Source organism: Schistocerca nitens, chromosome 9 (genome assembly GCF_023898315.1).
Source record: "Schistocerca nitens isolate TAMUIC-IGC-003100 chromosome 9, iqSchNite1.1, whole genome shotgun sequence".
Lineage (NCBI taxonomy): Eukaryota > Metazoa > Arthropoda > Insecta > Orthoptera > Acrididae > Schistocerca > Schistocerca nitens.
Window position 1 is genome coordinate 422484096 of NC_064622.1, and position 26515 is coordinate 422510610.

The 26515-nt window shown below is 42.5% G+C and overlaps 1 long non-coding RNA gene across 1 annotated transcript in view; it reads left to right on the forward strand.

Moving 5' to 3' along the window:
- Window positions 1–26515, forward strand: part of LOC126203139 (uncharacterized) — a 693770-nt gene that overhangs the window by 163903 nt on the left and 503352 nt on the right. The window contains exon 2 of the long non-coding RNA XR_007540226.1: window positions 25327–25374. This is a non-coding gene — a long non-coding RNA (uncharacterized LOC126203139). The remainder of the gene's footprint in view (window positions 1–25326; window positions 25375–26515) is intronic.

Below are 26515 nucleotides of genomic sequence, written 5' to 3' on the forward strand. Positions count from 1 at the left end.
GCTCTTTTGAGTGAGTACAGCCATTCAGAAATGTCAAGTTGCAACTTGATTATATGTCGCCCGTCTCTAGAAGGAAAGTAGTTTCCTCTTTTCATAACTGCCATGTGCCAAGAGAGACAGTAACTTCCTAAGGATGCGATCTGGTCTGATGTCTCAGCTCTGAATATAAAATTATACCTGGAAAACAGAAGTGTCTGCATGAGGCGTTTATTTATTTTATTTAATATTATTCCCTTATTTATATGTTCATTCCAGCTAGATTTCTTGGTAACAACTATTGACCGATAGACGCCGAAGTTACACGTACGCACATAATTATTATTATCATTTTTATTGTGCTGTTATTTGCTGATATAAAGACTGAAGCAATCCAATAATCCTCTTGGTAACAGCGTAATGCAGCAAAACAAGTCCAAGTTACGTTCCAAGTACCAGAGAGCTTTTTCGGCGTGCTAGACCGGCTACGCTACGTAATTGTGCTATTGGCGACAAAGAGACTGTCAATGGCATATCCGGATCAATTCCCTACTATACCTGTTGAATGTTTGGTGTCAATCGCCAGTCTCATATTGGTCGGTGAGACATGACTGAAAAGTTACAATTTGACAAAACTGATTAATACCCTGTTGAAATCCGTTTGTACTCCATGCAGAGTGTTCCGAAACTATTCGTTCAAATTAACACAAGAGTTTGAGAACATTAAAACAGCCGGCCGGGGTGGCCGAGCGGTTATAGGCGCTACAGTCTGGAACCGCGCGACTGCTACGGTCGCAGGTTCGAATCCTGCCTCGGGCATGGATGTGTGTGATGTCCTTAGGTTAGTTGAGTTTTAGTTCTAAGTTCTAGGGGACTGATGACCGTAGCAGTTAAGTCCCATAGTGCTCAGAGCCATTTGGACGATTTTTGGAACATTACAACAAATATATCTAGATACGGTACATATGGTCTGTAACAGGAGTTACTGATGCTAGGGCGGCTTACTCTGAAGGTAGTTTAGCGTGCCAATTACAGCAATGACATTCAGAGAAACTGCTGGAATGCGCAACCATTGGCCTGTATACATGCAGTACACCGTCGGACATTGTTGTTGGCATGTTCACAACAGTAGAAATACTAGCGTCATGATCTTGTTCTGTTTTGATAGCGGTTTAGCACACCATCTGCTTCGTATGCCACCGGAGGAAAGAAATCTAGACACGTGAGGTCAGTTGACCAGGGTGACCATGCCAAAGGGCCATCTCGGCCGATCCATCGATCCGGAGGCGGCTCTCACATGGTTCCTTACATCAATGCTTAAATGGGATGGCGCCTCATGTGCTGGAAGTAGATCTTCTAACATTCAGAGGAACATCCAGCTAGTGGAACCAACCATCCGCACACAGCACAGTTTTGAATGACAGCACGCTACATACTCCCAGTCAGCGACACTGACACAACAGCCTACGTCTGCACCTTCAACAAATTGTTCCCTAATATTACAAGCTGACTTCAGAGATCACATATTCCTCGACGATATGTATTTGTTTTGATGTGCTCTACGTCCCGTATTAATCTGAGCGAATAGTGTCGAAATACTATGTATATACCACATTTCGACCACCGGACTGGAAACAAACAAAAGTAAGAGGCTGCCCTTAAACTCCAACTGCGTGTCTGCTATTTCCTCAGCAACCCCTGAAGCGCATAATGCCTCTGCAAAATTTTTCGTTGATGTGAATCATGCTTTAGTTTCCCAAGGAACACTAAGGTTCATTCCCACTTCGACATATCTCGCAAAGTCCCTGTTTCCAAACGCCACTCCCTCCAGCTAACCATTAGTTCGCTGACCTACCAAAAAACGATAAAAATGTTACCTAATTGCAACGTTCGAGATAAATCAGCGAATTCAGAACTGCCTTTCCTTCATTACTATAGGAAAATCGTTGATGTGGCTCTGAACACTATGGGACTTAACTTCTGAGGTCATCAGTCCCCTAGAAATTAGAACTACTTAAACCTAACTAACCTAAGGACATCACACACATCCAGGCCCGAGGCAGGATTCGAACCTGCGACCGTAGCGGTCACGCGGCTCCAGACTGTAGCGCTTAGAACCGCTCGGCCACTCCCGCCGGCAATCGTTGATGTATGAGCTGCAGTGCAACTCTTTAGTACTTCACAAAATGATTCTGAAAACTGAGGTATTGTACTGGAAGCCTCGGAAATACACTAGTGACAATTAAAATTAAACATCAAAAAGAACACTAAATACACAATTTTTACTTATTGCCCTTTATAGTTGATTCGTGATTCCTTAATCGTACCATACTTACACACCATATCTTAAATACCATAAAAGAGAAACAGGGATGGAATCATGATTGGTAGTCACGATTTATAATTAAGACAGTTTATTGACATTACCCCTTTAAAAAATTTCCTGTTACAAATTGTGGCCGAACCACGAGATAAAACTGTGCAAATACAGTCAGTACTCTGACAATTCCAAATTAAGAAAAGGGTTAGTGACGAACTCGAGAACTTCGAACTCCCATATAGGACTTCCTTCAAAATAGATATAATGAAATAATTACAGGTAAAGGGTGACTTAATAACACTTGGACACTAGTGCCAAGCTAAGATGCCATTACATATTATGATAGAACCACTTAAATAAAAGGAACTACAACAGAAACACTGATCTTAAAAAAATGTTCACGTGCTCAGCCGTGTTAATAAAAACATTACTAGAAAAAGCTGCACAAGGAACTCAGCAGCTGCTATGCAGTTTAAGGTTTAGCCAGTTGCCAGTCCCTAACATTTAAGAAAACAAGCTCATATACAAACAGGTTACATATAGTATATATATATATATCCACAAACTTAAACCGCCTTGACGGAAGGAAGATAAATGCTAAACTTTGGAAGGCGATTTGTGAACAGCTCCGGTAGTGGCCAGGTTCTTAAATACTGCCGCATTAGACCTCGGATGACATTTCACTCCCCGCCAAGGCGCCGGCACAATCAAAAGTTTCTGCCCGAATCACAAAGACATTCCAATTACTCTGAAACATAGGAACACTCGGCAGAACCTTTGACTCACTTACACATGGACAACTGTATTAATAGAGTGCAGGCTTTAAAAACGGCAACATAAAATCATTTAATTGCAAGAGACACAAAGCAGTAGTAAAACTTCTGAGAAAATTTTCAAATAACGGCCACCATTTAACTAGGCCAACTAAACTCTTCCACACCATAATAATAAAGTTTGAAATCTCTGATTGCGTCGGTGAACAAACAATTACCACGACTTAGTCCATATCACGTACACAATAGGAGGGAGCTGGGTCAACAGCTTCACCGCTTCCCTTCAAATTTTGTTCCCAACGAAGTCACAGAACTTTTATGTCCAGGTTTCCCATGTCGGCAAGACGTCCAACCATTTTCACACCACAACGTGTAACGGTGATCGCGCTCGTTCGGCAGCCGTTGACACTCGTGTCCTCGCGAATGTCACGAGATCTCCAGGGCTACCCGTCGAAGGCTAACAAAAAAACTCGCTTCGCCTGCCAAGCCGTAAGATAAGACACACGGAAAGCAAAGATAGCTTACCTCAATCACAATCGATCTCAACGATACATGAACAAAATAAGACTGGTGCAATCTCGCCATGGCTCAATAGTGTAAAGCAGGAAATACACATTATTAAGTTTGTTTAGGAATAGAGAAGCAGCAAAATGTAATACACAGAGACGCCGCAAGTGGAGCAACGACAGCTCTAACCAGACAACGCATCGAGTCGAACTGAAAATGAATGACAGAAACGGCCACTTCATTCCGTTGTGCTTCAGATCTACGCCAGACTGCATCAGCGGGCTGTGGCTAGCGAGTGGTGGCGTACCCGCCTCTCACAAGGGAACCTCCCCATCGCACCCCCCTCAGATTTAGTTATAAATTGACACAGTGGATAGGCCTTGAAAAACTGAACACAGATCAATCGAGAAAACAGGAAGAAGTTGCGTGGAACTATGAAAAAATAAGCAAAATATACAAACTGAGTAGTCCATGTGCAAGATATGCAACATTAGGGACAATGTAAGCTGAGGAGCGCCGTGTTCCGGTGGTTAGAGAGAGCAACTGCGGAACGAGAGGTCTTTGGTTCGAGTCCTCCTTCAAGCGAAAATTTTACTTTCTTTATTTTCGCAAAGTTACGATCTGACTGTTCATTCATTGTCTCTGTTCACTGTAATAAGTTTAGTGTCTGTGTTTTGCGACCGCATCGCAAAACCGTGCGATTAGTAGACGAAAGGACGTGCCTCTCCAATGGGAACCGAAAACATTTGATCATAAGTTCATAGGTCAACCGATTCCTCCACAGGAAAACACGTCTGATATATTCTATACGACACTGGTGACGGCATGTGCGTCACATGACAGGAATATTTTGTCGACCCACCTAACTTGCACACTAGGCGAATGGGTAAAAAGATTCTTCTACCTTGCCCGATTTAGGTTTTCTTGTAGATGTGATAATCACTCCCAAAAAAGTGATGAAAACACAAGAGTTTGTCACATAAACTGCAACAAATGAATGCAACAGTTTCACAGTCGCACAGTTTTCCCTGTGCTCTGTCAAAACATATGTTTTTTACGTTTTCAAATGTTTCCGTGTGTAGACCGTAAAATTGTGCGTATGTCCAAGCAAATCTGAACATGCCCTGGAATTTTGGAGAGCGAAGTTGATTATGTGTGAGAGGCTGAACTTTGATAATTGTCTGAAAATAAAAAATTAAACTTTTCTCTCGAGAGGAGATCTGAACCGAGTACCTCCCGTTCCGCAGCTGCTCACGCTAACCACTGGACCACGGCGCTCGCAGGCTGGCACTCTCCTTGATGTTGCCTACGTTGCGCATGGACTACTCAGTGTATAGTTTGCTTATTTTTTCATAGTTCCACACAACTTCTTCCTGTTTTCTCGATTGATCTGTGTTCAGTTCTTCATGGCCTATCCCTGTGCCACCTTATAACTAAATCTGAGGGGGGTGCGATGGGGAGGTTCCCTTGTCAGCAGCCCATGGTCGGGCATTTTCACTGTGCGACCGATCTGGAGAACGTGCTGCCAAAGGAAACAGTAGCACACCCTCTCTACCGAGGTCGGACAGCTCAGGGAACAAGTGATCTTACGTAATCTTGCTGGAAAGTTTCACAGAGGCCACAGCGACCAAACACTTACAATATGTAATAGATACGTTCCATACCACCAGCCATGCAAGCGAGAGGTTAGTGTATCCAGAGGCACCGCTCTGCATCACGCGATGAGCCGGATCTGGATGGCTCTGACGAATGTAATTCGGCGAAGTTCGTTCTCCTCTGAGTTTCCATACAGGGTAGCATCCATAGTGATGCTGTACATACAACCAAGACGATGCAGCCCCGCCATTCTTGTGTCCAGTGTTGTCGCTGGGTGCACCTCATTCGATGCGACTAACTCTGCTGCCAGGTCCAGGGAAACCTGAACAACGGTCGCCATGGTGACAGTCAGTGGTGATGGAGATCTTGTCACCTTGTCTGTGTGGATGATACTTGTCTTGGTTCCCAAAAGTCCTTACGCAACGTACGTCATGAGTCTGTATGATCCTGCAAGGTGGAGTGAAGGACACGCCTTTCTTCTCTTTCGCTAGCTACTCGGGGCTGTTGATATACTGCATAATGTTATGGGCCTCCTGAATCCATAGTTTGCAAATTACCGAGACCGTATTGAGAAGTACCAAAGCTAAGAATTTTTAGCATACTACAACCCCCTCAGCAACTGTGATAGACTAATATATTGAAAAATCCGCCTCAGTTGCGAAAATTTTCTGGTCTTTACCCAGGTTTCGGCTAGATTAATCTAGCTTTCTTCAGAAGCATAAAATTACTATAACATGCCAGAATAGAATGTAGTTGCCGCTGCCAACCGACCGCGTGGTGAAGTGATGCCGGGGCTGGACTTCAGTTAAGTAGTTTTAATTCGAAATAATACCACGGTACTATACGTTTTAATTTTTAATGTTGACTGCTCCTTACGCTGGCATGTCATAGTAATTTTATGCTTTTGAAGAAGGCTAGATTAATCTAGCCGAAACCTTGGGAAATACCAGACAATTTTCGCAACTGAGGTTGATTTTTCAGTATATAAGTACCAAAGCGAGGAAGAAACTACTGTAGAGACAGGCCCCTATCAAATTTCTACATGTTTCATATAACACGCTCTTCTGACAAACAAACAGTACTCAGATGCGACTTCGGAATGAGAAACTGTTTTGTAATCTTTCTCTTTTGTGCAGTTTAATCAAATCGGGTAGGTAGGACCATATAAAATATTAAATTTGATAGAAAAGAACCAACATATATTCACAGTCTTTCCTTATAGCTTATACCTACTTCTCTTAGAATTTCAGATTGCACCATTTTAGGTTAAGCAACGTTTCTTCTAATTCGGCAAGTCCTTGTGTCCATTGTAAAGAACAATGTCAGACAGCCTCGTAGGTACGTCATCTCAGTTTCCTTTGCCATACTTGGATACGTCACAGGCGATTAAAAAGTTTCCTTTGAGGGCATTGCTGCAGCGTGTATCCAACGTAGCGCGACTCCGGTGCGGGCACGCAAGTACCGACATGTAGCCACGAGATTCGTATTTTTCCGACGCGCGTGAGGTAAATGCGGAAACGTGAACTATGGCGACGTTATTACCAAATGTGTCCAAACAGGACCAACGTGCTGTTGTTCCTTTCTAGGCTGCCAAAAGACAAACACCGGTAGCTATCTATTGGAAAATGAAGACAGTGCAGTTAAGGCGAAATGTCCGGGAAAACTGCGCAAGGGGTGCTGTTGCTTCATGATAACATACACCCCCATATCGCAAACGCCGTAATGCAGAAGTTACGCCAGCTTAAGTGTGAGACACTCGATCAAAAGCCGTACAGTCATGACTCTCCCCATGAGATTATCACGCCTTCGGTCCCTTAAAGAAAGACCTTGAACGATCCTATCGGACGAGGATGTGCAGTAGGCAATTACAGATTTCTTTATATAGCAGGACACAGCGTTTTACCAAACGGTTGTCTTCAGCCTGCTACGTCGGTCGGATGATTGCTGCAGGACTCACCACGATTTTGGCTGATTGGTATACCGATTCTGGACTATAGAACCTTCAAATGGTAGCTTTTCTGATCGCCTCTTTTCTACTCTTGATCACAACTGCATGCACAAGGTGTTAAGCTGATTGCATTTAGATAATTCTGCTGTCCTCGGGCTTGTGTATGTCTCTGCTCTGATAGATTTTACGTATTAACACGAATAAAAGCTTGGTTGCCGCTCTGCACAGTGGTTTACCAGGTGTACCGGTATGAAATGAGAGTTGAGATACAAATGTGTCTGTTGTGTGATGTTCTTAGGTTAGTTAGGTTTAAGTAGTTCTAAGTTCTAGGGGACTGATGACCATAGATGTTAAGTCCCATAGTGCTCAGAGCCATACAAGTGTGTCGATAGGGAACATTTGTTGTGAACGAGCCTTAATTTTTTTTTCTTTGGTTAGTATGACATCTGACAAAGATATTTAGTATACATCAAGTCATGGAACAAACAACATCATATGTTTTCATCGCGTTAACAGTGTCGAATTTTGTACCAGAAAGTGATGATTTGCGTAAAGCGTTAATTTTTAGTTTTCATTTGAAAACAAGTGCTGCAGAGTCACAACGAATGCTTGTCGAGGCATATGGTGATCATGCTCTATCAGAAGCAACATGCAAAAGGTGGTTTCAACGGTTCAGAAATAATGATTTTGATGTAAGAAATGAAGAATGTGGAAGACCACCAAAAAAGTTCGAAGACGCCGAATTGCAAGCAATATTGGATGAAGATAATACTTTGAGTCAGAAGCAAATGGCAGCAATGCTAAATGTTACACAACAAACAATTATGACCGTTTGAAACCTATGGGAAAGATCCAAAAGTGTGGAAAATGGGTGCCACATGAATTGAATGAAAGACAGACGGAAAACCGAAAAACCATTTGTCAAATTTTGCTTCAAAGACATGAAAGAAAATCAATTTAGCATCGAATTGTAACTGGCGATGAAAAATGGATTTACTTTAAGAATCCTCAATGGGAAAAATCATGGGTTAATCCGGGACAACCATCAACGTCGACTGGAAAACCAGATCGATTCGGCAAGAAGACAATGCCAATGCTCTGTGTTTGGTGGGATCAGAAAGGTGTGGTGTATCATGAGCTTCTAAAACCCGGTGAAACTGTGAATACTAATCGCTACAGACAACAAATGATTAATTTGAACTATTCATTGATCGCAAAAAGACCAGAATGGTCCAGAAGACATGGCAAAGTAATTTTTTTACGCGACAATGCACCTACACACAAAGTAAAACTGGTTCAGGATACAATCAAAACACTTGGCTGGGAGCTGCTACCCCACCCGCCGTATTCACCAGACTTGGCTCCTTCCGACTACCATTTGTTTTCATCAATGGGACACGCATTGGTTGAGGAACACTTCGACTCCTACGAAGAAGTCGAAAATTGGGTGTCTGGTTGGTTTGCTTCAAAAGACGAAAATTTCTATTGGCGCCAGAAAGGTGGTCAAAATGTATAGAAAGCAATGTTCAGTACTTTGAACAAAATGTTTTTACTTTTCAATTCAAAATTAGTGTTTCATTTTCACAAAAAAACGCTTATTTCATACCGGTACACCTGGTAGGATTTCTGCAGGGACGTTGTGTACCTCGCCTGCCTCGCTTGGTCTGAAGTCTGCTGCATTCCGAGCCACGCCGGCGGCTTCAGCAGCGTGACAGAAAGCCGGCTACTGGAGAGCGGAGGAGCTAACCGGCCGTTGACGAGACTAACAGCGATCGGTTCCGGCCTTTAGCCGTGCCTGCGGTCCGCCGGAGTGGGCCGCCGCAGTGATTGGCCTCAGAGACGGCAAATTTTCCGCCGGCCCTCGGACAAATATCGCGTAAGGCCGATTGCTTTCTCCCTTTCGCCTCGAGATGGGTGCCAGGCAGTGCTAAATGGCGGTTTTCACTCTGTTTGCGCGGTAACCAGTCCGGTGGCGGTGGCAAAGGTGTAACAACATGCGGTTGCATTACCTCGCTGCACATGCAAGTGACTTTCTTCAAACGGTTTCCCAACTGAGAAATTCTCCACTTTTTCAGTAGTCTGAGAGCATCCGCCGAGAGAGCGGCGACCGACTTACAGCTCATTACTGACAGCGACGAGGAGATGGGTTCGAATCCACTGTGTCACTTTGAACTGTGCTCATATCAGAAGAGAGTTGTGTTTCCATACCAAGCCCATAGACGATTTAGTCTCCTGTACATCGGAAAACACAAATGTTCAATGAAGTTAAGATTATATTTGATTTGTTCTATACTATTATATATGTGGTGTCTGTTCTTTTTGAAGTATCCGATGAACCAGACGCCTCACATATAATAATAATATCTAAGCCTTGATTGAACATCATGATATCTTCATTGTCGATGCATCCTAGGTCCTATCTCTCGCGGGAATCATGCGAGAGACTGACAGTAACGAGGAAAATGGTCAGGGACCCCTAAGGAAGTAGTGTGCGACACAGCATTTGGGTTGGACATACTCGCATAGCCGAAGCAGTTAATGCGATTGCTGGAGTACAATCGGAAAATTAATGAATGAGAAACCAGTTGAAGATCAATAAAGGAAAACTGATTATATTTGTACATTGAAAAAAAAACGCCACTTAAAAATACAATATACAGGGTGTTACAAAAGGGTACGGCCAAACTTTCAGAAAACATTCCTCACACACAAAGAAAGAAAATATGTTATGTGGACATGTGTCCGGAAACGCTTACTTTCCATGTTCGAGCTCATTTTATTACTTCTCTTCAAATCACATTAATCATGGAATGGAAACACACAGCAACAGAACGTACCAGCGTGACTTCAAACACTTTGTTACAGGAAATGTTCAAAATGTCCTCCGTTAGCGACGATACATGCATGCACCCTCCGTCGCATGGAATCCCTGATGCAGCCCTGGAGAATGGCGTATTGTATCACAGCCGTCCACAATACGAGCACGAAGAGTCTCTACATTTGGTACCGGGGTTGCGTAGACAAGAGCTTTCAAATGCCCCCATGAATGAAAGTCAAGAGGATTGAGGTTAGGAGAGCGTGGAGGCCATGGAATTGGTCCGCCTCTACCAATCCATCGGTGACCGAATCTTTTGTTGAGAAGCGTACGAACACTTCGACTAAAATGTGCAGGAGGTCCATCGTGCATGAATCACATGTTGTGTCGTACTTGTAAAGGCACATGTTGTAGCAGCACAGGTAGAGTATCCTTTATGAAATCATGATAACGTGCTCCATTGAGCGTAGATGGAAGAACATGGGGCCCAATCAAGACATCATCAACAACGCCTACCCAAACGTTCACAGAAAATCTGTATTGATGACGTGATTGCACAATTGCGTGCGGATTCTCGTCAGCCCACACATGCTGATTGTGAAAATTTACAATTTGATCACGTTGGAATGAAGCCTCATCCGTAAAGAGAAAATTTGCACTGAAATGAGAATTGACACATTGTTGGATGAACCATTCGCAGAAGTGTACCCGTGGAGGCCAATCAGCTGCTGATAGTGCCTGCACACGCTGTACATGGTACGGAAACAACTGGTTCTCCCGTAACACTCTTCATACAGTTACGTGGTCAACGTTACCTTGTACAGCAGCAACGGCTCTGACGCTGGCATTAGCGTTATCGTCAACTGCACGAAGAATTGCCTCGCCCATTGCAGGTGTCCTCGTCGTTCTAGGTCTTCCCCAGTCGCGAGTCATAGGCTGGAATGTTCCGTGCTCCCTAAGACACCGATCAATTGCTTCGAACGTCTTCCTGTCGGGACACCTTCGTTCTGGAAATATGTCTCGATACAAACGTACCGCGCCACGGCTATTGCCCCGTGCTAATCCATACATCAAATGGGCATCTGCTAACTCCGCATTTGTAAACATTGCACTGACTGCAAAACCACGTTCGTGATGAACACTAACCAGTTGATGCTACGTACTGACGTGTTTGATGCTAGTACTGTAGAGCAATGAGTCGCATGTCAACACAAGCACCAAAGTCAACATTACCTTCCTTCAATTGGGCCAACTGGCGGTGAATCGAGGAAGTACATACTGACGAAACTAAAATGAGCTCTAACATGGAAATTAAGCGTTTCCAGACACATGTCCACATAACATCTTTTCTTTATTTGTGGGTGAGGAATGTTTCCTGAAAGTTTGGCCGTATCTTTTTGTAACACCCTGTATACTGTGAAGTAACCTACAGTTCTGAAGTTAAGCAACGCTGGGCGTAGCCAAGTACCAGCAACGCCCAGCGTTGCTTAACTTGAGAACTGTAGGTTACTTCACAGAATACATTGTGTTTTCAACTGGCGATTTTTTTTTTTCCAATGTACTAATATAATCAGTTGGATGGGTAATGCTATTCGATATTGTATTCCTTTCCTTCTTCGTGTGGTCCTCTATATATGAACTAAGTTCGCACAAAGTAGCTTGGCACGCACCTGCGCATATGGCTGTGTAGGGAAGGAATAATAGTAGTGGTGGCAGTTCTGTTAAGAGAGACCACAGCGCAGTAGGGGAAATGCAGTTCAACAGCTAATTTTTAGACAACATAGTTGCGTGGATATAGCAGTGATTGGTTTACTTATAATCAGTCAATCAAAATGGCAGTCACAGTCGCGTTATTTATTTTCGCGCCAACCGGTTTCAACCCGCGATGGTGTCATCTTCATGGCAATTTACACCATTTGGTCGCTCGCTGGAGCTGTCACTCTGCCTGTGCACGGCTACCATAGTTACATAGTTACCAACCGTGCACGGTTACCATAGTTACATAGTTACCAACCGTGCACAGGCAGGGTGACAGCTCCAGCGAGCGACCAAATGGTGTAAATTGCCCTGAAGATGACACCATCGCGGGTTGAAACCGGTTGGCACCAAAATAAATAACGCGATTGTGACTGTCATTTTGATTGATTGATTATAAGTTCAACAGCTGATGCCTACTTTCTAGCAGAACTTGCAGGCTAAGCTAGCGAGCGTGCAGACGACAATACTAACAGATTACGCCCAGTATGATCAATAATTTAATGAGTCTGTTATGACTGGAGTACTGAATAATAAAATCAGCGCAGTAAGTGAGACAGCTGCTTCCAAAGGCCGAAACGCACAGCTCAGCCTCCAGAAGAGTGGACTCGCCCACCGCTGAGGACGAGGATGCATTTCGGCGTAGGTGCCAAGTTATTTTGCGACACTAGCGACTAATCACAGGGATCCAAACGGACGACCGAGCGCTTCATTGGTTCCACGTGTGTGGGCAAAGTATTTAACTTACGGGCAAACCTATTATACAGCAGCACTGAAGTCTCTGATCATTTCACATAATCTAAATGTCTCTCAAATTTATAAAAAGAGTTATGGTAATGATCTGTGCTGTTACTGGCAACATTTCTAGAGGCACATCGAAATTGCAAGAAACAGTATGTAACCTAATCTATAAGACAAACGAATGAAAAAAGAATTGAGGATTAAAAAAGGAAAACTAACTGTATTAGCACACTGAAAAAAAACCTTCAGTTAAAAATATAATACATTCTGTAAAGTAACCTACAGTTCCCAACAAAAGCGTTTCAAAACAAGTTTAGTAAATTACATCTCCTACTTTTTAATTTTAATTTTAAATTTTTTTTTCAACTATTCATGGAGCATAGAGATCAATAGTAGTCCTTTAGCCATAGCAGAACTTCTCAAGACAGTGGCATTCGTAACACCGAGTGAAATTGCTGCGATCCATCACCCGTGTGTGGCGCCCTTTACGTGGAAGTTAGCATCATAATTCAGCATGTGTACAGTAGCGTACCGTATCTACTACGGTGGTGGGCAGATATTCGGTGGCCATTGCATAATTCAAGTAGTCAGTGGGTCTCTGAGGTTAGTGGAGGCGTTTAGAATTTCGAGAACCTGCGTTAGTGGATTATTAGTGAATGATGAGAGAGGAAATGTTAATGCATTGTAACAGAGGAAAATATGGTAGTGAGGAGTTGTTAATAAAGTAGTGTTCGTGTTTAAAGTTGCTCAAGTGAGTAAAGGAAAGTATTGTATGAGCGACAAGAAACAATAATTCTTCAATATTTCATCTAAATTTTTCGTGAGTTTTATAAGGAGTATTCACATAGAATCATCCAGAGAAAATTAGTACTTCATCAATAGTAATTACATCGAATGTCAACTGGTAGTTCCGAATTATTGTTTGATATACAGTGACTAACAAACAATAATTCGGAATGATATACAGTGACTCCCCCATGAACCATGCACCTTGCCGTTGGTGGGGAGGCTTGCGTGCCTCAGCGATACAGATAGCCGTACCGTAGGTGCAACCACAACGGAGGGGTATCTTTTGAGAGGCCAGACAAACGTGTGGTTCCTGAAGAGGGGCAGCAGCCTTTTCAGTAGTTGCATGGGCAACAGTCTCGATGATTGACTGATCTGGCCTTGCAACACTAACCAAAACGGCCTTGCTGTGCTGGTACTGCGAACGGCTGACAGCAAGGGGAAACTACGGCCGTAATTTTTCCCGAGGGCATGCAGCTTTACTGTATGGTTAAATGATGATGGCGTCCTCTTGGGTAAAATATTCTGGAGGTAAAATAGTCCCCCATTCGGATCTCCGGGCGGGGACTACTCAGTACGACGTCGTTATCAGGAGAAAGGAAACTGGCGTTCTACGGATCGGAGCGTGGAATGTCAGATCCCTTAATCGGGCAGGTAGGTTAGAAAATTTAAAAAGGGAAATGGATAGGTTAAAATTAGATATAATGGGAATTAGTGAAGTTCGGTGGCAGGAGGAACAAGACTTTTGGTCAGGCGAATACAGGGTTATAAGTACAAAATCAAAACGGGGGAATGCAGGAGTAGGTTTAATAATGAATAAAAAAAAAGGAGTGCGGGTAAGCTACTACAAACAGCATAGTGAACGCATTATTGTGGCCAAGATAGACACGAAGCCCACGCCTACCACAGTAGCACAAGTTTATATGCCAACTAGCTCTGCAGATGACGAAGAAATTGAAGAAATGTATGATGAAATAAAAGAAATTATTCAGATAGTGAAGGGAGAGGAAAATTTAATAGTCATGGGTGACTGGAATTCGGTAGTAGGAAAAGGAAGAGAAGGAAACGTAGTAGGTGAAAATGGATTGGGGGGAAGAAATGAAAGAGGAAGCCGTCTGGTAGAATTTTGCACAGAGCACAACTTAATGATAGCTAACACTTGGTTCAAGAATCATAAAAGAAGCCTGGAGATACTGACAGGTTTCAGATAGATTATATAATGGTAAGACAGAGATTTAGGAACCAGGTTTCAAATTGTAAAATGTTTCCAGGGGTCAGATGACTCTTACCACAGTCTATTGGTTATGAACTGTAGATTAAAACTGAAGAAACTGCAAAAAGGTGGGAATTTAAGGAGATGGGACCTGGATAAACTCAAAGAACCAGAGGTTGTACAGAGTTTCAAGGAGAGCATAAGGGAACAATTGACAGGAATGGGGGAAAGAAATACAGTAGAAGAAGAATGGGTAGCTTTGAGGGATGAAGTAGTGAAGGCAGCAGAGGATAAAGTAGGTAAAAAGACGAGGGCCAGTAGAAGTCCTTGGGTAACAGAAGAAATATTGAAATTAATTGATCAAAGGAGAAAATATAAAAATGCAGTAAATGAAGCAGGCAAAAAGGAACACAAACGTCTCAAAAATGAGATCGACAGGAAGTGCAAAATGGCTAAGCAGGGATGGCTAGAGGACAAATGTAAGGATGTAGAGGCTTGTCTCACCAGGGGTAAGATAGATTCTGCCTACAGGAAAATTAAAGAGACCTTTGGAGAAAAGAGAAACACTTGTATGAATATCAAGAGCTCAGATGGAAACCCAGTTCTAAGGAAAGAAGGGAAAGCAGAAAGGTGGAAGGAGTATATAGAGGGTCTATACAAGGGCGGTGTACTTGGGGACAATATTATGGAAACGGAAGAGGATGTAGATGAAGATGAAATGGGAGATATGATACTGCGTGAAGAGTTTGACAGAGCACTGAAAGACCTGAGTCGAAACAAGGCCCCGGGACTAGACAACATTCCATTAGAACTACTGACAGCCTTGGGAGAGCCAGTCCTGACAAAACTCTACCATCTGGTGAGCAAGAAATATGAGACAGGCGAAATACCCTCAGACTTCAAGAAGAATATAATAACTCCAATCCCAAAGAAAGCAGGTGTTGACAGATGTGAAAATTACCGATCTATCAGTTTAATAAGTCACGGCTGCAAAATACTTACACGAATTATTTACAGACGAATGGAAAAACTAGTAGAAGCCGACCTCGGGGAAGATCAGCTTGGATTCCGTAGAAATATAGGAGCACGTGAGGCAATATTGACCCTACGACTTATCTTAGAAGCTAGATTAAGGAAAGGCAAACCTACGTTTCTAGCATTTGTAAACTTAGAGAAAGCTTTTGACAATGTTGACTGGAATACTTTCTTTCAAATTCTGAAGGTGGCAGGGGTAAAATACAGGGAGCGAAAGGCTATTTACAACTTGTACAGAAACCAGATAGCAGTTATAAGAGTCGAGGGACATGAAAGGGAAGCAGTGATTGGGAAGGGAGTGAGACAGGGTTGTAGCCTCTCCCCGATGTTATTCAATCTTTATATTGAGGAAGCAGTGAAGGAAACAAAAGAAAAATTCGGAGTAGGTATTAAAATCCATGGAGAAGAAATAAAAACTTTGAGGTTTGCCGATGATATTGTAATTCTGTCAGAGACAGCAAAGGACTTGGAAGAGCAGTTGAACGGAATGGATAGTGTCTTGAAAGGATATAAGATGAACATCAACAAAAGTAAAACGAGGATAATGGAATGTAGTCGAATTAAGTCGGGTGATGCTGAGGGAATTAGATTAGGAAATGAGACACTTAAAGTAGTAAAGGAGTTTTGTTATTTGGGGAGCAAAATAACTGATGATGGTCGAAGTAGAGAGGATATAAAATGTAGACTGGCAATGGCAAGGAAAGCGTTTCTGAAGAAGAGAAATTTGTTAACATCGAGTATAGATTTAAGTGTCAGGAAGCCATTTCTGAAAGTATTTGTATGGAATGTAGCCATGTATGGAAGTGAAACATGGACGATAACTGGTTTGGACAAGAAGAGAATAGAATCTTTCGAAATGTGGTGCTACAGAAGAATGCTGAAGATTAGATGGGTAGATCACATAACTAATGAGGAGGTACTGAATGCAATTGGGGAGAAGAGGAGCTTGTGGCACAACTTGACTAGAAGAAGGGATCGGTTGGTAGGACATGTTCTGAGGCATCAAGGGATCACCAATTTCGTATTGGAGGGCAGCGTGGAGGGTAAAAATCGCAGAGGGAGACCAAGAGATGAATACACTAAGCAGATTCAGAGGGATGTGAGCTGCAGTACGTACTGGGAGATGAAGAAGCTTGCACAGGATAGAGTAGCGTGGAGAGCTGCATCAAATCAGTCTCAGGACTGAAGACCACAACAACAACATACAGCGACTAGATTTAAACATTTTGTTTATCTGAATTACTGAATGTAAACTCACTTAATCTTCGCCCTGCTCAAGAGCTGCACCGATGCTGATGAGCTGTAATAAAGGTCGATATCAGGCAACTTAATAAAATATGCCAAGTGTCCCAGACGGCGTCGTTTTTCATCATAAATCATAATTATCTTAATCTGTGCGGATGCAGGCTGCGCTATTCTCAGACCCTTCATAAAATGTCTGAATACCGCAGAGCCTTACGGGATATAATTATTGTCTTCATCACATTGAATTATAAACTTTAGGGTGGAGTACGAACCACGGATTTTCGAATTTTGCAGACACGGGTGAAAGTCACACGAAGAGTCAGAAATAATTCTATTGGCGGCAGGACGATGAGGAGCGGAGCTTCACATTTGAAGAACCTGGATACGTCTGGACCAGTTTGTCAGACCTCACGCTGGCCTGTAGCGTGCTAAGCTCGCTCTCTACAGCAACTTGACCCCTCGGCCAAACTCTCGCTCTCTCCACATATAAGAATTTCTGGTTTTCCTCCATCCGGATTTGTCTGGTGACCATTGCCGAAAGTCGTGGGACCAGTTCCCTGGACTCCAATAGATGGCGATACGTACTGGAGAGTGAATTGTAGCAGACAAGCAACAGTAATACAGTACGGCTGAGTGTCACATAAAGTGCGAGTTCACTCGTTCACAACTGGCATCGCACGCGAGAGAAGGCAGCGTTACATACTGTAGCCTAAGATCGAAAGAAAACTAGTACAGCTATATGGTTAGCTGACCCTCCTCCTACAAGGGCATCTGGAGAAAGCAGATTGGCCCTGCCGAATGTGCTGCCAGTTAGCATTCGACAGCTAGCGAGCTGGTCTAGTCCCGTTAGTCGGGTATTGTAGGCACCAATGCCACTTTCGCTGCTCGAAGCTTTCTGCCTGCCAGATCTCAGTGGACCGTTGCAGTAAGAGATTCGTGTATCTTTTATATCCACGAGCATGATGGTGTGCGATAAAAGCAGTCGAAAGGAAAACATAGGGGAGACACAATAGAAGTTATACTATTATGGTATCTGTTGTTTCGGACATGTCTGAAACAACAGATGCCATCAATGACCCGGTCGTGGCACACGTTTTCATCTGTCCCCGTTGACGTATGTCAACGCCTGCAAGCAACTAAGGGTTGTCATTTCATTGTAATTTCATTCTAACGAGTTGCTTGGTCACTGATGGCGTCTGTTCTTTCAGACATGTCCGAAAGAACAGATAACATCTTAGTATATGTATAGTTAAGGCTCACCGGCCACTTGACCATCTTCGTCTTCTATACGGATGCACAAAAAGTGCCCGAACTCTTACGGGAATCGGCAACGCGTCGCGAGTAATGAGTATAATGCGCGGGGAAACTACGAATGTAGTGCGGGACAATAGTTGAGAATGTGGGTGTCGCGGGAGGCGTGACAGAGATAAGTCCCCAGCTCAGATGGAGCCGGCACGGTAGCTCAGCGTGTTCGGTCAGAGGGTTAGCTGCCCTCTGTAATAAAAAACTGAGTTAATCGATCAATAACGAACTTAAAACGGATGTCTTACGACGTCCGCCCCGAGCAGATGCAACGAACAGAAGCGAACAAAATGAAATATATATATTTTGTTCGCTTATATATATATATATATATATATATATATATATATATATATATATATATATATAAGATGGATAGAGCGTCTGCCATGTAAGCAGCAGATCCCGGGTTCGAGTCCCGGTCGGGGCACACATTTTCATCTGTCCCCGTTGACGTATGTCAACGCCTGCAAGCAGCCAAGGGTTGTCGTTTCATTGTAATTTCACACTAGAAGTTTATATGATATGTGAACTTCAGAATTTTGTGTTCTTCTCTTCCTTTTTTGGTTTGGAGATAGAGACCTTACATTGCAATTTTATTCCAAATTAAATATCGATAAAATTGAAAGAAAAGGAAGAAAGAAACGGCATCTTCTGAAGTTTATACCGAGTTAGTTAACTCACTGCACTCGCGTTCGGGAGGACGACGGTTCACACCCGTGTCCGGCCATCCTGATTTAGGTTTTCCGTAAACTGGAAATTAGTGGTAAGGGCTTATGGGACCAAACTGCTGAGGTCATTGGTCCCTAAGCTTACGCACCACTTAATCTAACTTAAACTAACTTACGCTAAGGACAACACACACACACACACCCGTGCCCGAGGGAAGACTCCAACCTCCGACGGGAGGAGCCGTACGGACCGTGACAAGATGCCTTCCCGTGATTTACTTAAATCACGTAAGATAAATGTCGGGATGGTTCTTTCGAAAGGTCACGGCCGCTTCATCCTTCATAATCCGAGCTTGTGCTCCGTCTCTAATGACTTCGCTGTCATCATAACGTTAATCTACTCTTCCTCCCCCTCCCCCTCCCCCTCCTTCTCCACCTCCTCCTGAAGCTTATACGTGTCGCACGCAATGCAATACGCATCTTGGGTAGATTCATTGCCTAATGATGTATTACAGAGCACATAAGGTTTTATTGGAAATCATCCACAATACATTTAACATACCAATGATATCTACGTGAAAATATTAATAACTTCTATGAAATAATATAATCGTAATAAAAATAAACATTTTAATGATATATCTACTAAAGCAACAGTAAGATTACCATTGTCACTGTACGCACTCGTTACCTTGTACATCCATCTTCGCAACCACATCTTCCTCATTTTACAATATTCTTAGGTGATGCGGTTAAATTTCCTTTCCCCGGAACTCTCTAGGCCAGAAAACAGTTGTTTTGTACAACTATAACTTCTTTTTATGCCTGCCGTTACATTTATTCTTGTTTTGTCATTACTGTTATTACTGTTGTCACTATTAGTGGCAGCAACTGTCACAAGTACTGCCACTTCAGGCACTCAAATCATTTTAATACTATTTGTCATATTAAGATTGTTATTTCCTACGTAACTATGTTATAAATAAGGTACTGTATGTGTGAAACACTGCTCCGGTGTAAGAAAGGGCTTGATGGCCCTAACCTAATCTGGTTTAATAAATAAATTAATTAATTAAATAGAACCTCAACTGTGATGGAATTAAATACTTAGAGTCCGAAAAAGTTCTAAACGTGCAAAACTGTCAACAGTTATTTTAAAAGTCTGGTGCAGAAATTTTTATCCAAAGAATAGAATCAAAACACTATAACTGAATTATACAGAAAAACTAGAGACGTGGATGTCCTTCAACTTAAACGTATCTACGTTGGTTCTTACAATTCAGCAGAATAATTTCACACACTTTACAACGACACATATTCTCACTAAAAAATTGTAGTACTGAGAAAAGAAATTAATATTGCGTTATATTAAAAATTTACGTATTTATTACTAGTTATCAAGAAAAATCATCATCTTCATGTAGATACGCTAATCTTCATTTTCTCTAAAATCACTTGGTTTTCGGATTTTTCTGGAATATTTCACTTGTGTGCTTTTATATCTTTACTGCCGTTGCTACTGTTTTCGATTACACTGTGCCAAGCTACGTTTGCCTTGACCGCTACGTCTTTTAATGCATTTCTCGTCTTTTATGAGCCAGCCATTCTAATCTTAATGCCTCAGTTTGCAAGAACACGTTCCCTCAAAATACAGAGTCGGACTGCTTTCTTTTAGTCGTCACAGGTACCCATTTAAGTAAAGGATGACATCCAATCTTCATTTTAGTGTTCAGTATTTTCTAGATGGTGTAGAGGTTAATTGGGGGGATGAAGGGGAGGGCGATAGAGTAGTCTGAGGAAGGAAGAATGGGACATTAATTATGAGCGTCTCTCAGAATTTTTTATTTTATTCTTAACAACCCATCTCTGACGTTTCTTATTCAAAACTGAGTGCCGTAAGCTCTACTAAATTTATGTGATAACGTGACAGAAATTTCTGTGCGATCCAGACTCTGTCCTGTGCTCATCAATGAGATAGAGCCGAACGGTTGTGAGAATGCTGCTGCTAATGTAACGGGAGGAACCGGTTCGGACAGATTACTTCTGCGAAGAGACTCCGCGGTCTGACGAGTTTGGCAGGGCCAGGTGTCGGAAAAACCTGTCCACCTGGGCTGTAATCGCGTATTTCAATATTTTAGGTTTAAACTTACCGTGTAATTCACACGATTCACTTGCTGCGGACCCCACTAATAAAAGAGAAAAGGTGCGCATCGCTTCGTATGCTTGGGCTTATTTGTTTTACATTATTAAGCTCGAGTACCACATCAAATTATCCTTGTACATCACTTTTCTAACCTCTTCTCCAGTAAATTAAAAATGACCCGCTCGTCGCCGTACATTTTCTTCGGTTCTCGCATACGATAATCATTTCCTACGCAGGCAACAGCAGCTTCAGCACAAAAAGGGGTTCACAATGCAGCCACCAAAATCTTTGATCAGTTAACCACAGACATAAAATGTCTGATAGACAACAAAGTTAAATTTGCAAACGAACTGAAAAAGGTCTCCATGATAACTCCTTCTGTTCCGTAGAAGAGTTTCTAATTTCGTGATGTGTAAAAGGTATTGGGTAGGAGTTATTAACTCACAACAGTACTAAATTAACAGATAGTAGATGGTTAGCACATTAGAATGAAGCCATATTTATATATGATTGTCTAATGTGAATGTAAAATGATTCCTTCCACGTCATTATGATTAATAGCAAAATGGTCATGAAACTAACTCGATCGCAGAAATATATAAACGCACGATGAATACGACCAGTTCATCGAACTTGTGAAGAAATAATTACAAGAAAATGTCATTTTATATCTACAGTGCACGCTCACGCTATCCCAAATAAATGTGCAGCTATAAATCATTTGAATGAATTACTCACAATGCATACGGATCTATATGTTTAGTTAGCAAAATAAACAATTTTATTTACAGCAACAGCTACGATTTTACAGCATTCCATAATTATATCGTTTAGTCAACGCGTTATAACTGTTCTATAGTTTCATTAAAGAGGGGTGATGTTGGGCGTAGATAGTGCTTTTATTTAAATATTGGCTTTGTACGAGGGCAGTTCAATAAGTAATGCAACACATTTTTTTTCTGAAACAGGGGTTGTTTTATTCAGCATTGAAATACACCAGGTTATTCCCCAATCTTTTAGCTACACAACACTATTTTTCAACGTAATCTCCATTCAATGCTACAGCCTTACGCCACCTTGAAATGAGGGCCTGTATGCCTGCACGGTACCATTCCACTGGTCGATGTCGGAGCCAACGTCGTACTGCATCAATAACTTCTTCATCATCCGCGTAGTGCGTCCCACGGATTGCGTCCTTCATTGGGCCAAATATATGGAAATCCGACGGTGCGAGATCGGGGCTGTAGGGTGCATGAGGAAGAACAGTCCACTGAAGTTTTGTGAGCTCCTCTCGGGTGCGAAGACTTGTGTGAGGTCTTGCGTTGTCATGAAGAAGGAGAAGTTCGTTCTGATTTTTGTGCCTACGAACACGCTGAAGTCGTTTCTTCAATTTCTGAAGAGTAGCACAATACACTTCAGAGTTGATCGTTTGACCATGGGGAAGGACATCGAACAGAATAACCCCTTCAGCGTCCAAGAAGACTGTAACCATGACTTTACCGGCTGAGGGTATGGCTTTAAACTTTTTCTTGGTAGGGGAGTGGGTGTGGCGCCACTCCATTGATTGCCGTTTTGTTTCAGGTTCGAAGTGATGAACCCATGTTTCATCGCCTGTAACAATCTTTGACAAGAAATTGTCACCCTCAGCCACATGACGAGCAAGCAATTCCGCACAGATGATTCTCCTTTGCTCTTTATGGTGTTCGGTTAGACAACGAGGGACCCAGCGGGAACAAACCTTTGAATATCCCAACTGGTGAACAATTGTGACAGCACTACCAACAGTGATGTCAAGTTGAGCACTGAGTTGTTTGATGGTGATCCGTCGATCATCTCGAACGAGTGTGTTCGCACGCTCCCCCATTGCAGGAGTCACAGCTGTGCACGGCCGGCCCGCACGCGGGAGATCAGACAGTCTTGCTTGACCTTGCGGCGATGATGACACACGCTTTGCCCAACGACTCACCGTGCTTTTGTCCACTGCCAGATCACCGTAGACATTCTGCAAGCGCCTATGAATATCTGAGATGCCCTGGTTTTCCGCCAAAAGAAACTCGATCACTGCCCGTTGTTTCCAACGCACTTCCGTTACAGACGCCATTTTAACAGCTCCGTACAGGGCTGCCACCTGTCGGAAGTCAATGAAACTATACGAGACGAAGCGGGAATGTTTGAAAATATTCCACAAGAAATTTCCGGTTTTTTCAACCAAAATTGGCCGAGAAAATAAATGTGTTGCATTACTTATTAAACTGCCCTCGTACAATTTACGGCCTTCCGATTGTTTACCACATAAGGACAAAAACCTTACGTTTTACGTCGTAGAGATCCTTGGCCCCAAGCGAAACTTAACAACCAAACATGATCGGCATTATAATGGCTGTTGCAAAAGAAGAATATTTATGATGAGGAGAGAGGATCCTGGGAGTTAAAACGCTGAGTTCCAGTACGGGATTGAAACGTTCAGTTCTAATAGAAAAGTCATTAGCTTGCTTGTGAAAGTAGAGGAATATGTTCTTTGTTTAAATTTACGCCCACCTTAAAATGAGATGGGTTAAAAATATCCATTACAATACTGTAGTTAACACTGCAGCTGCCACACGTATTACCAAACGAACGTAAATCCATTACATTCCACTCCATCGTATTTTACCTACATAAGCAACTTATTGATAGTGTGAGGGGAAATATTCCGGAAAGAGCTTCTCAGAAATACTTTTAAGTTAGAGATCGTGTTGTTCTTCACATTAGGCTCCTTTGTACCTGTTCCTTAGAGAAGGAACAATCTAGGTTTTCCTCTTACGTAAATATTTGCCTCTACTGTGGAGAGTATTTTCCTCTATTGAGGCTACGTAAATTTTTCTTTTTTCCGGGAATCCGCTGATATGACCCCAGGGGACGTTAATAAAAATTACGGGAAGTAAACATTTCGTACTGTTTGACTTAACTGTTGTTGCAAAAAGTTTGTATTAGTTCTAATTTTCGAAAGTTGTCACTCTTCTGTGAGTGCAAAAAAGAAAAAAATATATCTTAGCTGTGGCAGTATAATGTCGGTCTGCTATGAGGCAGGTTTTCTCTTCCTTTTCACAGAGTGTTTTCACAGTGCTCGAGAAACCTCCGCAATTTTCACTGTTTATCAGGCTTTGTTGGGAGCATTAACCGACATAGATTTCCAAGGAACGTAAGTCAATAAATGAAGATTACCAATATGTATGATCGTAAAGTTTCGCGGACGGAGTCGCTTTTTATAAAATCCTTCTCTTCCGTTTCATAAAATCTTTCGTTTCGGCTGTTACTATTAATGTCTTTATCACAGTTTGAGTTTGTTATGAAAACCAACGTTTTGGATCCTGCTGCAAGCAGATTTCATCAGGGCATGTAATACATGTCAAGCTGGAATTGAGACCTGCGAGGAAAATACTGGTAAAATTGTCGTTCCAGTATCTGCGCCATGGCTATTTGCTACTTTCTAAGGAAATCATCACCATTCAGGGCTATCTTTTTCTGTCACGTAACCGCAGACGGCTTAATGTACATCTTCTAAATTTTAAATTTCGATATTTATTGAAAGTTAACATTGTAGTGCCGTTTTGTACTTGTGACTGATGGGGAAAGGACAATACGTTTATTTCGACAGAGAGCGGTTAATCAAACTCAGTTAGGATCACAGAACGTTTAAAAACCTTAGAAACAGTGAATAATTTTATAGAATCAATCAAAATTAACAATCAAAGTTGTGAAAATTGATTAGAAAAATAGTTACAATTGTAGGAGCTGTAATTCATAAAGCAAAATAATGAAAAGTAATAATGAACACTGAAAAAGCATTGCCAGTTGCGGTAAATCATTATTCTCAAATGGCTACTACTAGCCAATCAAGTGTGTGGCTTCAACCTGTGTGCCATTGTGCTCAGGACGAATGACTCTTTAGTGCCTGATGGTCTGCGTTGCCCACAACCTGTCCACCTGGGCTATAATCGCGTATTTCAATATTTTAGGTTTAAACTTACCGTGTAAAACGCACGATTCACTTGCTGCGGGCCCCACCAATAAAAAAGAAAAGGTGCTTATCGCTTCGTATGCTTGAGCTTATTTGTTTTACATAATTAAGCTCGAATACCACATCAAATTATCCTTGTACATCACTTTTCAAACCTCTTCTACAGTAGATTAAAAGTGACCCGCTCGTCGGCGTACATTTTCCTCGGCTCTCGCATACGTTAATCATTTCCTACACAGCCAACAGCAGCTTCAGCACGAAAAGGAAGGATGGCTCTAGTGCATGATACCCTGCGTTGACCACTACAGAACGTTGTACTTCTGTGAAGAAACTTTCTTTCCCCAAAGTTCAGCACTCGTAGGGAAAATTTCTCCACTGTTACCATTCACATTTTCGTGAAACAGCTTGTTTGTAATTTAACAAAGTAGCGATCTTCTGTAAGTCATAGCAAGTAGAAGCACTTTTAGGACACACCTAACATATCTGCATTTCTTTTGCAGAACCTGGCTCCTGTTAACTGAAGCTTATGCTGGTCAAGTCTGTTGAAGGTAGGTATGTTATTATTAGTTTCAGACTTTTAATTATTTTTATAATAATACACAGTCTCAGGACTGAAGACCACAACAACAACAACAACATAGTGGTGACAAACGCCATGGAATAGCGATGCACATATACCGACGGCGGTAGTATCGAGCACACAAAGTATAAAAGGGCAGTGTATCGGCGGAGCTGTCATTTGTACTCAGATGATTCATGTCTAAAGGTTTCTGAAGTGATTCAGCCAGTCTCAAGAGTGCGCCGAGAATACCAAATTTCAGGCATTACCACTACAGACAGCACAAGTGGCCGACGGCCTTCACTTAACGAGCAAGAGCAGCGGCGTTTGCGCAGAGTTTTCAGTGCTAACAGACAACCAATGAAATAACCACCGAAATCAGTGTGGGACGTACGACGAACGTATCCCTTTGGACAGAGCGGAGAAATTTGGCGTTAATGGGTTATGAAAGCAGTCGACCGACGCGAGTGAGCAAAGGCACTCGCACACCACCAGCAGCGCCTGTCCTGGACTCGTGACCATATTGGTTGGACTGTCGACGACTGGAAAACCGTGGCCTGGTCGGATGAGTCCAGATTTCAGTTGGAAAGTGCTCATGGTAGGGTTCGATGCGTCGCACAGTCCATGAAGACATGGACCCAAGTTGTCAACAAGGAACTGGGGAAGCAAGTTGTGGCCCCATAATGGCGTGGACTGTGCGTACGTGGAATGGACTGGGTCTTCTGGTCCAACTGAACCGATCATTCACTGCAAATTGTTAGGTTCTGGAACCTGAGGCCATTTGCAGCCATTCATGGACTTCACGATCACAAGCAACGATGGTATTTTTATGAATGACACTGCACCATGTCAGCGTGCTACAGTTGTTCACGATCCGTTTGGGAAAATTCTGGACAAGTCGAGCGAAAGATCTGAGCTCCCATCGGATCACCCAAAAAGAATACCATCGAACATTTATGGGACATAATCGAGAGATGAGTTCGTGCCAAAATTCTGCGCCTGCAAAACTTTCGCAATTATGGACGACTGTAGAGACTGCATGATTCAGTATTTCTGCTGTGGGGTCCCAGCGACTTGAGTCCATGGCACATCGAGCTGCCGCACTACACCGAGCAAAAGGAGCTCCGACA